The sequence below is a fragment of the Peromyscus californicus genome, unplaced genomic scaffold, assembly GCF_007827085.1.
Source record: "Peromyscus californicus insignis strain IS unplaced genomic scaffold, ASM782708v3 Scaffold_19__1_contigs__length_69161282, whole genome shotgun sequence".
Taxonomy (NCBI): Eukaryota; Metazoa; Chordata; class Mammalia; order Rodentia; family Cricetidae; genus Peromyscus; species Peromyscus californicus.
Window position 1 is genome coordinate 10,059,660 of NW_026294491.1, and position 16,721 is coordinate 10,076,380.

Genomic DNA, 16,721 nt, shown 5'->3' on the forward strand with positions numbered 1-16,721 from the left:
CAAACTGCATGTGGCAAAAACAGGTTTTTCTATAGAGGCATTTAAACAAATAACAATAGCCAGCTGTGATGAATAATCTGAAGTCAACTCACTTCTATCTGCTACATGTGGGAGGAGCAGGAAACCACATTCCAAGAACAATTCCATGTTTTTGAAGAAACAGGTCTCAAGACGGTCTTGTTTTCTTAGAATTTTACAAGTACTCAGAATTCCCCTCACACAACTTGGATTGTGTTCCAATAGCAGCCTGTACCTTTCTGTTTTGTAAGTATGAAGGAGCATTTGATGGTGATACTAGCAAATAAGAGAAGGGCTGCGATACAGTTAGAGCACTTCCTCACTCACATCCCTGGTGCCATGGAAACTCTGGAGGGAAGAGAGAGCACGTCTGTGCAGACAAACAAGCTAGGAGCCATAGGAACAAGAACGCAGGTCTTTTCTCACCTCAGTGCGTAACCTGAACACTCACCTGCATGTTTTGTGAGGGTGTTTCAAATTAAGGCTCATTTTCTTTCAGTATAAAAAGAGCCCCATGTTTAAAGTCCTGACTTCATTGTCTCCAGTAACTTCTCTTCCAGGCTGTCTACTATAATTCATTTCTCATGGTTTTCTTTTTCAATATCCCTGGAAAAGCTTGCTAACACTTTTGTTTCTATCGGAAAAGTAGGTCAGGTTTTTTTTTTTTTTTTTTGGCAGAAAATAGGTCTCACTTGGTTCACTGCTGTGAAAAGGAGGATTAGGTTACATGGAGGACATTGGCCATAAATAGAACTCGCTAACTCTGCACACTTGCACTGAAAGTACATGTAAAATGTTGATGCAGGGAAAGCGTTTTATCAATATGAAGTTGGGGGAAGCACTGAATTTGCATCACAGTGTCCCAGACCCCTTCTGAATATATTAGGCTTAACAAGGTGATTCAACAAGGTGACAAAGAATCACGGATAAATGGCAGCCCCTTGATAAGTGGTGTCATAAACACCATGACTCAGGACGACAGAGTGACAGATTCTCCTGCAAGCCAAGTGGTTTCTAATCCTTTGCTTTAAAATACTTGAATAGAAACCTCATTGACTTGACAGCTGATGAAGTATTAAACTGTTCTCACAACTTTTAAATTTTAAACCACTGGATTTGGGGGATATTACTTAGAAATTCAGAATACAGTCAAGATTGTTGCTGTGATTTTTTTTTAATTCATTCAGTTTTCTAACATACCCACAATGACAAAACTAGAATACCACTGAGGCTAAACCTTGCCCCAGTAGGACAGGAGCCTCCTGATCCTTGGATGTCGATGGGAAAGCCCTGATTAACCCATTAGGAGGTACTAGGTAAATGAGATTAAGTTACCACCTCACTACATGTATTTTTTAATATCTGTGATGTATGAAAATCACATAACTCCAGGGTATCATCAACAAAACCTTTGGCCAGAGTAAATCTAAGTTTTCATTCATAAGAAGTTGTTTTGTAGAAGGGAAATTAGTATGATCACCGCTTGGAGGAGAAAAAGAACATTATATGGGGTCAAATTCTCTGTCGAGATGAGAAATCCATTCAAGAAAGACAGCTTTCTGAAGAGCCAAGAGCTTGTTCTGCTAAGTGGAGGCAGAAGTGGAGGGTGCAGTGGGGTGACATGCATCCTAAATTGGATCTCAGCAGGCCTCAGTCACTCATACCTCACAAATGTCTGGAGCTGTTTCCTAAGTCAGAGCCAGATGCAGGGAGAGCCAGAGCAGTGGTCCAAAGGCTGGTAACCTGTGGGGAGGTGTCAGGAAGTGAGAGGGACTCAAGGAGAGGTGTGTGTGTGCTACAGCAGGGCTGTACAGGAAGGGAGGGCTGGGACAATGTGGAGTAGCTATAACGGTAGACACTTAAAAGAGAAATGTAAGGGTTGAGGGATGATGAACAAGAACAAAGTCCCTGCCTGTGAGCCAGTCCTGAGCCTGCCCAGGACCTCCCCAGTGTGGGTGGGGGACATAAGATTTGTAACCAGGTTGTCTGCAAAGTGGTTACCCCCACAGGTAGACTTCCCGCGAATCCTACTGCTCTAAAGACCCCAAAGCGCACCCTGAACCAGCAGGTCATTGCTGAGTGCTGAGCTGCAGCCCGTGTCTTCTGAAGCCAGAGACCCTCTGCTGTGAATACATTCTGTCGTCCCTCCACGTCCATCTCCCTGACGTGCAGGACATGATATTCTCCTCCGCAAAAACAAAACGGAGAAGTTGTGTGAGAGAACGAGGATGCAGGAGCTTACGTGGAGATGGGATGTTTTTAAGCTAAGTCGGATGAGGGCAGCCTTCAAACTTGTTTTTGTTTGTTTGTTTTCACCGGAACGAATCAGCTTACTGTGGATGCCTGGGTAGTCCAGTGAGATAGGGAATCCATTCCAGATGTGGATTAGCCTTTTGCAAGAGGGAAAACATTTCTTTTTTTTTTTTTTTTTTTTTTTTTGGTTTTCCGAGACAGGGTTTCTCTGTGTAGCTTTGCGCCTTTCCTGGGACTCACTTGGTAGTCCAGGCTGGCCTCGAACTCACAGAGATCCGCCTGGCTCTGCCTCCCGAGTGCTGGGATTAAAGGCGTGCGCCACCACCGCCCGGCATGGGAAAACATTTCTTATAGTTCATTGTTGCACATTCTAGAACTTTTCCTCTAAACATCACTTCAAACTAATCCTGGGCAGTAATTTTTTTTTTTCAGGAGACCGTTAAAACGATATAGTTGAAAGCTGTCTTTTTCTTGCACATGTCAGATTTCCTGGTATTTAGCTGTTAGAGAGCTGAAATGCTGTCGGCTGAGTATTGTCACCTGCCAGGCAGGGCACAGACATCAGCCCTGTCACTTAGCCCTTCATCTTTCTCTGAGTAGATGGGCAGCCTATTTGAGCCTATGTTGCGCATGCCTAGCCGCTCCCATCACCTGCCTCCTGTGAACGGAAGGGAAGGTAATTTCTTTGGAACTTCCACTGAAGCTGTGGACATAGCTGGTGTCCAGTGACAAGGAGGGTGACCCAGATACTCATGATGATCAGAGCCCCCTATTAGAACTTTGCTGTTGTGATTTTTTGTTCTCAGCTTTGCACTAACTGTCTCAGGGAGCCACCATGAGAGACCTCAGTGTGCTCCCAGCCCCATAGCAGGGTCTCTCACCTGGCCATCCTGATGGCCTGGGTGCCCATGTCAGGCTTTTGCCCGGGAATGTAGCTGTAGGACTCACTGCATCACTGGAAGATTATGAGGCTCCTGAAGAGCAGAACTTCAGAGCATTGGAACAGTTTGGTGAAAAAGGGCCCGGTACTGTGTCTGTCTCTCAGAGGGAAGGTGGACCACAGAAGGAAGGGCCTTGGTCAAAGAATCAAGGGAATTAGGTGGAAATCTTTGCTCCTCAATCTTAGTCAACTCTCTACAAGACAGAATAAAGACCAGGCATCTAACTCTTACTTACAAGGGTGGAACTTGTACTCATGGCTGAGTGGGATCTGGACTGGAAAGAAGTTGATAGCACACAGTGGGACCTTGTGACATGGAAACTATAGAAATGAGACCAAGCCACATAACGAACAAGACAGGCAGTATTGATAATGGGGTGGGGTGGAGCTTCAGATTGAGAGCAGAGGGCTATGAGCTAAGACATGATCAGCTCATTCCATTCAACAGAGGGGACAGCTGGCAGTTTTGATCATCTGGAGTGGACTAGGGCTTTTGGCGATCGTCCGCGGGCATGGTTTCAAAAGATGTTTTCCTGGTGGTACGCAGTCACTTTTGCTTGGGAACTGGAGCTACAGCTGGCTTTATCATCTTCAGAACTGTTCTGGTTTCATTTTTTTGTCTGGGTCTTAAGATAAGGGTGAGGGACTGTGGGTGCTAGAGTGGCAAAGAAAGTGTGTGGCAGGACAAAAGGAACATTCACTTTAACCGGCAGCAGGCCAAGCTCATGGTGTGTTAGTCTTCATCAGAACACCCAAGTGACAAGTTTACACGCGAAACTGAATAGAGACTGGCCTGAATCCAAACAGATAGCCTTAAGTAGTTGTGTGTGTGTGTGTGTGTGTGTGTGTGTGTGTGTGTGTGTTGTTGTTGTTGTTGTTGTTTTTTGTTTTTGCAAAAGCAGCCTTCAACATCCCACAGAGAACTTAAGCAACTGTTACTCTAATCCCTGTCAAGGTGTTATCGGAGCTGGTGGGAAGCACATCGTGCATGGTTCAGCCATGTGACCTCCAAAATCTTAGGTCTGCTACGAGCAGGTGAAGCCGGGGGCGGGGGCTCGGTGACTTTCGTTCTACAGTAACAACTCTGTTGACTTTGCCCTCTCTGTGGTCATCTTGAACCCCACTGATTATAGGTAGTTTTAGTCCTAAGGGACTGGACTGTGCACATTCTGGCCTTGGAGCCTGATCTGGTGTTTGATGACAAGGCTGGATAACAGGTTAAAGGGCCGGAGTAGTTGACTTGTGGTGGTCCCTTCCTGTCTCAGTGAAAGAAACAGCAGCAGTCAGAAAGATGGACAGGCAGCATCTGAAGAGCAGAGGGACATGCTGAGCGGCTGTGTGCCTGGAGGAACAGTGTGCTGTGTGTGCCTTCACTGCCAGCCGCTCACATCCAGGGCCTCTCCACCCTGGAAACTCCCGAGAATCCGAGGAGGGGGGTCCTCCAAGGAAAACAACCACATAGATAGGAGGAGAGCTGGAGGGTGGTGATACTTTATTTGTGCTGAAATGTGATATTTTATTTTTATGTTAATAATAAAGTTTCCTAGAGACCAGAGGTCAGCGAGCCAGAAACAGAAGTCAGGCAGTGGTAGCCCACACCCTTAATCCGATCACATGGCAGGCAGAGTCTCTGTGTGGTCAAGGACACAGCCAAGCGTGGTGACACACGCCTTTAATCCCAGTACCAACCATAGAGACCTGGAGGTCTGTATAGACAGGCAGTGACAAGGAAGTCATGTGGCTGGGCTTAGAGCCAAGGAGAAAACAGAACAGAAAGGCAATAAAACAGGTTAGACGGGAAGAATCTCTGGAGAAGCGATGGCGGCGAGGCGGTAAGATAAGGTAGTCGTGGCTCTTCGCTAGTTCTCCGATCTCTTTGGCTATTACCTCTGTATTTGACTCTGTGTTTCTTATTTAATAAGGCTGTTTAGAAATTCGTCCACACTGGAGTGACCTGGTAAAGCAAGTAAACAGGTGCACTGCCGTGATGTACGTGGAAGGAGAAGTACATGCGGGGAAGGGAAAGAGCCCTGTTGATAACTGGTAATCAGTCGTCAGCTGATCCCTGACAAAGGCACAAAGACAGCTCTACAGAGCAAAGATGGACTCTTGGACAAACGGTGCTGGAGCAACTGGATACCCACATATAAAACGGGACCTAGACATACCATCAACCCATCACGGAAGTTACTAAGTGTAAAATGGAAAACTATCAAACTCCTTGGAGAAAACCCTAGACCCTGATTTAGGGATGACTTCAGACCCGAGTTTGATCCTTGGAACCCACAGGGTGGAAGGAGAGACCTGGGCACTGCCCCTCAGGTGGAGACTTGAAAGGGAAAGTCAGTTTTCCTCATGTCCTCTCACCGGCCTCGAATTGACTTCTTCTCCTTAGTTACTGTCTCCCTGGCTTTGGGTAGCAGTATAAATGGTAGATCCTGGTAACAATAGCAGCTTTTTGTTTGTTTGTTTGTTTTGTTTTGTTTTGTTTTTTGAGACAGGGTTTCTCTGTGTAGCTTTGCGCCTTTCCTGGAACTCACTCTGTAGCCCAGGCTGGCCTCGAACTCACAGAGATCTGCCTGGCTCTGCCTCCCCAGTGCTGGGACTAAAGGCGTGCGCCACCACCGCCCGGCCCAGCAGCTTTATTTATAATTGCCCCAAACTGAAGGGGCCAACAAGCCCTTCAGTAGGCAAGTGGGTGACTAAACCAGTGCATCCAGGAAAGGACATGAATTAGTGCTGAAGAGACACACGCTTCCCAGCCCTGAGAAGGCGAGGGAGGAAAAGCCATGACAGGCAGATCTCAAAAGGCTGCGTGCTGCATAACTATGATATTTCGGGAGAGACGAAGCTATAGAAACAGCGAAAAGATCTGTGGGAGCCCAGACGTGGAGAGAGGGCGGGATGGCAAGGCAAAGCACACAATAGGGCATGAAACTGTCACTTTAACCCCTGGCCATGGCATGGTAGTGCTGGCCAGAGCATATATATATATATATATATATATATATATATATATATATATATATATATATATATATATATATAGAGAGAGAGAGAGAGAGAGAGAGAGAGAGAGAGAGAGAGAGAGAGAGAGAGAGAGAGAGAGAAAGGTGAATTTATTTAGTTTTGCAACAAAACTCAGGGATGGAATTCCCAGTTTGTTTCTGCCTTGCCCACAGCAATGTTAGAACTTCAGAAAAAAATGAAACAAAAGCCAGAAAGCTTGCATGGGAACAGTCATGAGACCATATTGCCAAACCTGGAGTCAAGTCTCTAGGGGCCAGGGCTGCCCTCTTCATTCCCAAGGTGCTGTCTCCTATTGAGATTCTAAACCCTGGGCCCCCATCAGTCTCCCTTCTTGTCCAGTGCTTTGGGACACTGTCTCCTAGCTGTCAATCACTTGATTGATGTGTGGAGTCTAAGAGCATGAGTTTAAAAAAGGAACCACATTCCTGAGCCTACTAAGACCAAGAGCAGAACACAAATGCAGATCCAGGGAGAAAGGTGAGCAATGGCTCCACCTCGTGGACAGATAGTAACATGCACAAGACCCTCCATAATCCTTGGGGCTCTCGTTCTTGGTTTTGATAGGGTGTTCAGATCTTGCACTTTTCCCCTGACAGCATTACTGATAACTTACTCTGTGGCGAGGGGATGACATGACCTGTGCTGGTCTGATGCTACATAGGAAGAAAGGTGGTGTAAAAAAATAACCTCTCTGCCAAATTTGAGCAACAAAAAGAAGGGTAGCTAGGCTGGAGAGATGGCTCAGCAATTGGGGGCACTTGTGCTCCTGCAGAGGACCCGGGTTCAGTTCCCAGCACCCACACGGTGGCTCACAATTGTCTGTAACTCTGGTTCCAGGGGAATCAGACACCGTCTTCTGGCCTATGTAGATATCAGGCTCATATGTGGTGCACATACACACCTGTAGCCAAAACGCTCCTACACGTTTATATGAAGGGAAGACTTGTGCACTGAATTTTGATCTTAGAAAATCCCATAGGTAACTTTTTTGTTATAATCAGCTTAAAACATGTATATCTTTTGTCCTGTGATTTATAAGTAGGTGATGGTTTAGAACACGTAACTTGTTTATCTCTTTAGTTATAACAAAAGTGTAATCCTTAGGCTGATAAAGAGTGATAGCCTAGGAATCATAAGCTATGCTATTAGCACTTTTTAAAATCAATTGCTACTTTTTTTTTTTTTTTGACTTCTTTATTATGTATCCAATATTCTGTCTGCAGGCCAGAAGAGGGCACCAGATCTCATTACAGATGGTTGTGAGCCACCATGTGGTTGCTGGGAATTGAACTCAGAACCTCAGGAAGAGCAGTCAATGCTCTTAACCACTGAACCATCTCTCCAGCCCCCAATTTTTACTTCTTTTTACCTATTTAAGGCCTATTTAAGATAAAGGAAAGAAAAATTAAATTAGTTTTTTTTTATTTCAAGATTCTAATACTGTCTCAATACTTAATTATAAACTCTTTGGAGTTCAGCATGTATGTGCACTTGGCACAGAGTCTCATTTGTAAATCTTTTAATAGACATCAACTGTACACCAGATAGAATGGATACCATCCCAGGTGACAGGCACCGCAGCCAGACACTAAAAACATCTCTAGGGTATGAGGAGCCTAAATTCTGTCTCTAAATCTTGTTTTTTTACAAAATCATTTTTCTAATTTTCAGATTGTATTACGTGTGTGTGTGTGTGTGTGTGTGTGTGTGTGTGTGTGTGTGTGTGTGTGTGAGAGAGAGAGAGAGAGAGAGAGAGAGAGAGATATCAGGACACACACCACAGCATGTACATGTGGGGGTCAGAAAACAACTTTGTGGAGTTTTTTTCCCTGCTTTAATGTGGGTTTGGGGATCAAGCTTGCGTCATCATAGCTCAATAAGTATTTTACCTATATATAGTTCATGTAGTGATCCTCATTCCTAGGGCCCCACTGCAAAGCTGTTTTGTATGATACTTAGAGCAGTTTTCCCTGCAGTGCGATGCCATTATTGTCCCTTCTCAGAAGACCTTAGTTCCAGTGTCTTTAGCAGGACTGTCCTCAGCTATCCTTCCACCTGTCCTCTCTGGACAGGCTGTAAGGAGAAATGGCTGTCTGAGTAGTGGAAGAGAGGGAGGCAGGAGGGAGCCTGGGTACTTCACACTGGTCAAGTTTGCCCTTCAGGGAGTCAGCTGCCCCAGCTGCAGCCCTGACTCTTGTTTGTTTGTTTGTTTGTTTGTTTGTTTGTTTGTTTGTTTCGAGACGGGGTTTCTCTGTGTAGCTTTGGTGCCTGTCCTGGATCTTGCTCTGTAGACCAGGCTGGCCTCGAACTCACAGAGATCCGCCTGGCTCTACCTCCCGAGTGCTGGGATTAAAGGCGTGCGACACCACTGCCCGGCAGCCCTGGCTCTTCAACAGCACTCTGGGCCAGACGTCCAGGAGAGGCGCCTGACCTCCCAGACCAAGTGGTCCATAGCACAGCCAAGCTAGGGAACCATGGAGGTAGGCAAGCTTTTTGCAGATGTGGATTGTTGGGGAATATTATTTTAAGGTGTGTTACTTTTGTTTATGTTGCATTTGTTTAACTCTGTGAAGCTGTGTTACTGTGCCTGTCTAAAACACCTGATGGTCTAATAAAGATCTGAATAGCCAATAGCAAGGCAGGAGAAAGGATAGGCGGGGCTGGCAGGCAGAGAGAATGTATAGAAGGAGAAAACTGGGAGAGGAGAGATCTAGGAGCAAGAGAAGGAGGAGAACATCAGGGTCAGCCACCCAGCTACACAGCCAGCAACAGAGTAAGAAAGAAAGGTATACAAAAATAGAGAAAGGTAAAAGCCCAGAGGCAAAAGGTAGACGGGTTAATTCAAGTTAAGAAAAGCTGGCAAGAAGCAAGCCAAGCTAAGGCCAGGCATTCATAATTAAGAGTAAGCCTCCGTGTGTGATTTATTTGGGAGCTGGGTGGTGGGCCCCTAAAGAGACAAAGAGTAAGAAAACAACCAACAACAGTGGATGGAAGGTGGCCAGTGGCCAGAGGGTGCTGTGGCCTCTGCTGCTATGTAGGGGTGTCCGTGTTGGTATATACCTGGATGACAGTTAAGGTCTTAGGTTTAGATGAGTGTGAACCGCTCTATTCACATCCTCTGTAACTCTTGCCCACACCATCCTCTACCCCCAGCCCCAGCCCAGCCCTCGACAACCCAGGACAAAGCCATCTGATACAGGGGTGCAGAGCTTTAGTGCCGGGGAGGACTGAGTTCCTGGGTGGGGCCTTGGGACCCACACTTCAGTCTGTGTTGGATGGTAAATGCATCCTAGGGGCAGCAGGCCCAGGTCTGTCCCCAAACCAGTGTCACCACCCCTTCACCTCACCTCTGACTCTCTCCTGCGTGGGTCGATGCCCAGGTCCTACCTCAGCCTCCACAAGAGGCTCCCAGATACCTCTCACCTGTGTCTTTGAAGTCCTCCTTCCCTGTTGTGAAAATTCACGGAGGTCTTTCAAGGTACTTCAGGCAGGGACTCCTCAGTGTGTGGCTGTTGCTGATTCTGTAAGGAGCAGGAACACTGAGCTTGGGGTGGGGGTGGGAGCAGACTATGATTAGCACATTGTGTCCTTTCATAATGCCTGAGGCTCTGAGAAGTCCCTTACAAGGGCTTGTCTCATCCGGTGTTACACTGGGCTGTGACATCAGTTTGTCCCTTTCCCTGGCACTAGGAAGCTCTGCCCCAGTGGGGCCAGGTGACCTCCTGATGTGACTGTAAGACCCTGAAGCTTGCCGGGTGGTGGTGGTGGCGCATGCCTTTAATCCCAGCAATCGGGAGGCAGAGGCAGGCGGATCTTTGTGAGTTCGAGGCCGGTCTGGTCTACAGAGTGAGATCCAGGACAAGCACCAAAACTACATGGAGAAACCCTGTCTCAAAACAACAACAACAACAAAAACCTGACGCTTCTCAAACCACTGACCTGTCACCAGCTGACCCTTGACTTCTGGGCACAGGCATTTTTGAGGATGGCAGGTCAGGAGGCAGAAGTGAACTTGAACTTCCAGCCCTCAGCAGCAGCAGCAGCAGAGCTCAGTGCTGACGGGAAGTGTCAGTGACCGCAGCATGCTGCCAGCCCTCCGTGGGTTCATGGCAGGGGAGTGCTGAGAACAGACACGTGTTATTTACAGAAACCTGAATGTGCAGTCGAGCACCGCTTCTCCTCACTAATGGCCAGTGAGGGTAATGGGGTGCACAAGCCGGCCTGCAGCAGATGTGCTGCCTCTTCCCTGAGGTGCTTTAAGGAATGCTGTCGCTGGCAGCAGTTCACCTTTCTGCTCTGCTTAGAGGAGACTTAGCCCCCCCTCTCCTGTCCGGAACCCCCTTCTGTTCTCCTGTCGGGGGAGGGTCTAACCTCGGTGCACACCCGTGCATGATGATCTTGTCAATGACCCTGTGGGGGTCGGTGTCCTCTGACTGCATGGGAAAGGTGGCCAGTCCAGGGTGGGCTCATTCAGTTTACCTGCGTCTCGGCACATCCTCTGCCTTCACCAGAAAGCAGCAAGGTTCTTAAAATAAGCCAGAAATGCTAAAGGCAAGCTTGAGCATCCACAGCTCCCAGCGGAAACTCTGCAGATCTCCTGGCTGTTCTTTTAGCTTGGGGTTTACTGAGATAGGGCGATAGGGCCTCTCGTAGCCAAGCTGGCCTCGAAGCTGCTGTGTAGCCTAGGGTAACCTGGAACTCCTGATCCTCCTGTCTCCACTCACTGAGGTTACAGGCATAAGGCTAACACTGTCCTCTTTCTACCTACCTTATGTTGAATCATAGTTCTATGACTCCCCTTCAAGCCAAATACCTTTCCATGTGCCTCATGATGATGCCAAGCAAGGCCACTGCCTGGCACATGTGGAAACCAGTACCTGGACCCCAGGTTTTGGTAAAGAGAGGGTTTTGTTGTAGATTCATCACAAGGAGGTAGTAGACAACTGAAGGCTATCTCCCAGTGAGGCAAGAGTGAAGGCTTTTGAAGGCCCAGGGCACTGAGAAATAGAGCACTGGTTGGTTGTGGCCCTGTCTGCCCCATCCAGGGCACCAGGTGGAAACTGTGAACCCTTTGGAAACAATGGAGAGTTTCCATTCTCTTTATTCCAGTCTATTCTGCCACTTGTTTCAAATCTGAGTCCTGAGACACTGTCCTCTTTTTTCAGGGTTGATTGGTCTTTTAAAAAAAAATGGCTTGAGTTATTCAACAAGGACCCTTGTGGCTGCAACAGTCTTAAAAATAGGAAGCAAGGTGCTGTGCCACTCACTCCTCAGCCCTGCTCTTTCCACCATAGTTCCGTGATTATCCTGCACCCTACGTCCATCAGGTCTGTTCCTGGGAAACATCTTGTGGGTTCCTTGTCTAGAGGAATCTCTCTGCTGTTATCCGTGAAGGATGGGGTGAGGCTGGAGACACAAAGCCAGGCTGACGGTCACTGCCCCATGGTAGGATGGTCTGGAGACAGTCCATGCTCTGGCCCCTGCCCTGCGGTATCAGGAAGTCACTGGTCTGCTTCTCTGTGGCTGTGGTCACCTTTGGTCCCCCAGCCTACTTCCCTGCAGCCCTCCAGGGTTGAGTCACATCTCACCTCTTGGGATTCCTCAGCCTTCTGGACATGAAGAGTAATGTCTAGAAAGTTTCCGCCCAACGTCTCTTGAACAGAACTTTCCTACAGTCTATCCTCTCTAGAGTGTTCGTTAGATGGCATCGGCCTGTGTGCTCTGGCCGTTCTTGCCTCTCCGTCTTTGGCTTTCTGGGATGTGCCCTGTGGCACTCTCAGTTCACCAGCTATCCTTAGGTGCTGAATTTTCTTTGGTTATTTGAATTGCTCCTGTCCCATTAGATTTTCCATTGTGGGGGTTGCCTGCTGCAGTACCCTTTGTTACTTCTGTAGACATGGCCATCGAGGTCCCTTAGGTCTGTTACGATCGCTCACTTTCTGCGGTGCTGTGGGTGTGGGTCTGCACCGTGCTGTTCCTTCTACTGAGTCCCACCCATGTGGCCCCTTAATCTGGATGGAATTGGGGTCACACAAGTGGATTCTGCAAGGCATACGAGAGTGGATTCCTCCACAGGATTTGTGTTTTTTCTGCCTTGACCTGAGGCAGTCCACTTAGGAATTTATTGATTTGGGGAGAAGGGGCAGGTGGGAGCATTTTTTATTCTACTTCAAAATGCCCTGTGGTTGGAAGTTCTCCCAGAGGGGATTTAGTTCCGTGCTAGAGTGCTTGCCTAGCACCAGAGGAGAAGGGGGTTGCAAGTAAGTCTCTCTCTTTTTGTCCCTCGGCCCAGAGGTGGGGTTCACACCCTAAGTACTCTGTCCCTTTTCTGGGCCCCAAGTTTCCCCATTCACTGTCCCCTAGAGTCCTGCCACACCCAGGCTGACTTTGTCCCCTGCCACTCTTCTGGGACTTGTTAAGCCCAGGATCCTACCCTGCCTGTTTGCGGAGCCTTTTTTTCATAGTTCCTGCTGCAGGGGACCCTTCAGGCCCTCCCAGCACAGCCTTGTGTCCAAAATGGTTTCCAAATGGCCCTCCTGGGGGTTCCCTGTGGGGAGCCCCAGCTCCATGGCATCCCCATCTCCACAGTTTAGTCACTGGAACTTCCAGACCCTTTGAAGTTCATTTCCTACTCAGGGTCCAAGACACAGGACATGTGGCCTGGCTCGCTCTTTTTAGCTGTCTGGATCTGTAGCTGTGTGCCCCTGGGGACTTGGTTGGAGTTCCCCCGCTGTGTCCCCGGACTGGACCTTCCACAGCCCTGGACCTGATGACAGAAGCATCAGTGGCTCCCCAGCCCTGGCCTGCCTCTCCACCAGACCTCTGTCTCTCTCAGCCTCATCACCCTCCACTAAAGCATTAAAGCTACCTAGGTGTTTTTGTTCATCTTAGCCATTCCCTGAGGCCATGGAGGGTCAGAGAGGGTGGTACAGCCCCCCCTCCTACCCCATCCTACAGGATGGATGTGGGTGTCTTTTTCTGAAGGTCCGTGGCCTTGTTTGGAGCTTCCTCTACAAACCTGCTTGCCTTTCTCAAGGACAGGCAGGTCCCTGTGGCCCCAGGCTGCTGGAAGCCACCACAGCGCCACCCTGGCCCCGCAGCTCAGGGCAGGGAGACGCCACTACAAATGAACAAATATGTGCTGGAGAGGTGGGGGAAAAAAGCAGAGTGGCGTGTTGTGCTAGGGAGAGAGGTGGAACTGGAGACATCTCCAGTTTACATGGGGTTTACATGCTGTCACCGCCCAGTAAGGATGGTGCACAGCAGCCAGGAGCTTATGCAGACACAGCCCCCAGACCTGGACCTTGGGATCATCTGGGCAGTGATGGAGGCCCAAGATGAGGAAAGGTTCTCTTTCTAGATTGGACCCCCTTGAAAGACCACCATGGTCTGTGATACCATCGGAAGCCATGTTGGTGTTAGTGGTCCATGCTGCTGTCCCCATCCTCGATGAAGCCTGTGATCCATATCGACATATGTCGTCTGTACTGTTGCCCGATGCCCGGGTGATGTCCTCAGGCTTTGCTTCCTTGGGGAGCCATGCTGATGTGAGTGACATGTGTAACCACCTGAGACCATGTTGAGGCTCATGGTCCATGCAGCCACTGAAGACCACGAGTGGGTCAGTGGTCCTGATACAGCCAAGGGCCTTGTCAATGTCTGTGGCCCATGTTACTGCCAAAACCCATGCAGATGCCTGTGGTCGGGACTGCCACCTGAAGCCAAGTTAATGTCCGTGGGTGCAGGAGAGCTAGCCCCATCCCTCACAGGAGAGCTTCCTCTACAAACCTCTACAACTCTGCCCCTCATTGGGCCACAGCACTACAGTGCAGGAAAAGCTAGCCTGTCCAGCTCTGTCCACCAAACGGCTTTCCTCAGCTGATGGCTTCTGGCGTGCATGTAGGTGGAGAAAGATTCATCCTCTCTTGTGGGGCTAGCCACTAGAAATTTGACCATGCTCCAGTGAATATATGGACAACACAAATTGGACTTGTTTTTTTTTGGGGGGGGGGTCACAGAGGAAGGGGGCAGACATGGGAAGATTAGGAGGTAAATGCCATTGGGGCACATGATGTTAGATTCCCAAATAATAAAAACATAATAATAAAAAAGCAGGCAGGTGCATGTTCTAGAAGTGACGGATTGGAGGTGCTGCTGCCCCCCAGACCCCAAGGGTTTGCAGGGCTCTTGTGTTCCTTTTGAGGTGGGGAGAGCTGATGGTGCCATGTGTCCTGCAGTCCTGCCCTCTGTGGAGCATGAGGGCGGCCATCTACAAGATACGTGAGCCCTTCTTTGTCATGAAAAGGCCTTTCCTTAGAGCCAGGGGTTGAATTTGTCACAGGCCATTTATTGCAGCCTCCAGCCTCCATTAGTTAGCTGATGTGGCGGCAAGGAGTGATGGCCGCACAGCAGAGGCAGATGGCACTGGAACCAGCCAAGGTGTGACTCAATACGGTCCCCAAATGTGTTTCCTGCCCGTTGTCTCCCTCCACGTCGCCCTGAAGCTAGCAACCAGGTCATTGAATCCAGACTGCCTTGGCTTACCTCTGGAGAGCAGCAGGCTCCAGTCCAGCCAGGGTCATGCCTGTTCAGCCTTCCCCACAGACCCCTGCCCTCCCAGTGGACCCCACAGAGGGTAGATGGGGAGGGAGAGCAGCGGCCCTAGCTGTCCAGCCCAGCCCTGGACAGCAGGTCTCAGAAACATCTCTTTGTTCCACTTTGGTACATATCCTATCACAGACTTGCCGTACATGACCTGACCAAACTACACCAGTGACTCTCCCCATCATGCAGGCTGCAGGTCCAGTGGACTGGCTACTCTGTTCTCCAGGGCAAGCTGGCTCTGAGTAAGCTATCCGGGGTCAGCCCTGACTTCTGGAGTCAGGAGTGATGTGTAGGCAATGTGAGGGATCGGGGCTCAGTGGTTTTTCAAACTCTACTGCTGAACCCCTAGTACATCTGAGCATGGTTCTGTTTGGAAATGGGGCTGTTGCGGAGGTGACTAAGGTAAACAGAGGTCACCAGGGCAAGCCAAATCCAACACAACACTTTCTCCCAAATTGTAGAACTATGTGCTTGGGAAGGAGGCTGGACAAAGGGATGGCTCTGTGGGGATACCGAGAAGACTCCAGCTACAAGTCAAGGACTGCCTGAGGGGATGGTACTGCATGCCATGATCCTGGAGTTCCAGTTCCAGGCGTAATTTTTGTTTGAGGCTCTTATCTGTCATCTGTCACATGTGTCTGTCTCTCCAGAGTCCCTGTTGGTTTCCTGTTGTTCTGGAGCTTATCTTGGTTCTGTGACTGAGTGTACTGTGTCCCTTCCCTGCCAAGTCCTACTTTAAAAGTGGGCAGCAAGGATCCCTACATAAGCCCCTGATGGGGAATGGATGACCCAAGTAGAAGATGAACACAGCCGCTGAGGTCTTGCAGTGTCTCCTTCCGGAACCACGAGGGCAGGGGTTCTGTGGAGGGCTTGGCTTGCTGTCTGGTGTGGATCTGAGGACAGTGTGACGTTTAGCTCTTGCTGTGGCTGGGCATGCGCTCACTCCGGCGCCCTTTCCTGTGAAGTTGGCAGTGCCAGGGGAAGTGGTGGAATATTTAGACTTAGGTCCAGCTCGGGGGGTGGGGGGCGGTCCTCCAATCTCAGTGCTGTTCACACAAGGGTTAGGTGGTCCTGGGGGGGCCTCTGTCACCCTCTGAGAGGGTCCTAAGAGTCATAGCTCAGTCCCTCCCAGCTCCCAGCCTCTGTGTGTAGGTATGATCTTCCTATTCACTTTGGCATGGCTAGCTCCCATGAGCCATTGCAGCCAAGGTGAGACCCCATTAGAGCTGGCACAGTGACATTTCCAAAGCTGTGAGCTAAATAAACCTCTGCTCAAAATGGATGAGCACAACTCCTCAGAGGCTGTGGAGCCTCAGTCCCAGACGCTCTGGGCAGTGGTGTGTCTGATTTATAGCCTCAGGTGTCCCAATTAGCTGCTGCCTCAGAACAAATGGCCCTGTGGTTCCACCAGGGATGGCCACTTGTCATCTGCATGGTCTCTGCACCGAGACCCCGAGTGGGCTGGTTTGTGCTGTGACCTGCTTGGATGGTACTGCTGGTACCGGTGCATTGTGGGTAACTCCGTTGTTCTACAGTGTCCTGGGGTTCTGGGCAGACTCCAAGTGTGGCTACAGGTGGCACCAAAGACCCTATGGTCCTGTTGTTCTTTTTGACCACTGGCCTTTCTCCCAAATTGTAGAACTCAGTCTCCAAGGTCCACCTCATCCTCAGCATTGCCCTGTTTATTCGGGGCGGGAAGCCTTGCCTCCCTGCTGCATGTGGGATACGGTGTACTAGGATCCTTATTTTCCCTCCTGGCAGTGAACTTTGAGATGACAGGGCCTGCATCATCAAATGCTGGATGGTGCCTGGAGACTGCCAGATGACAGGCATTTTAGGGCAAAGGCTTCCAGACACAGTAGATTCAGAGGCCAGA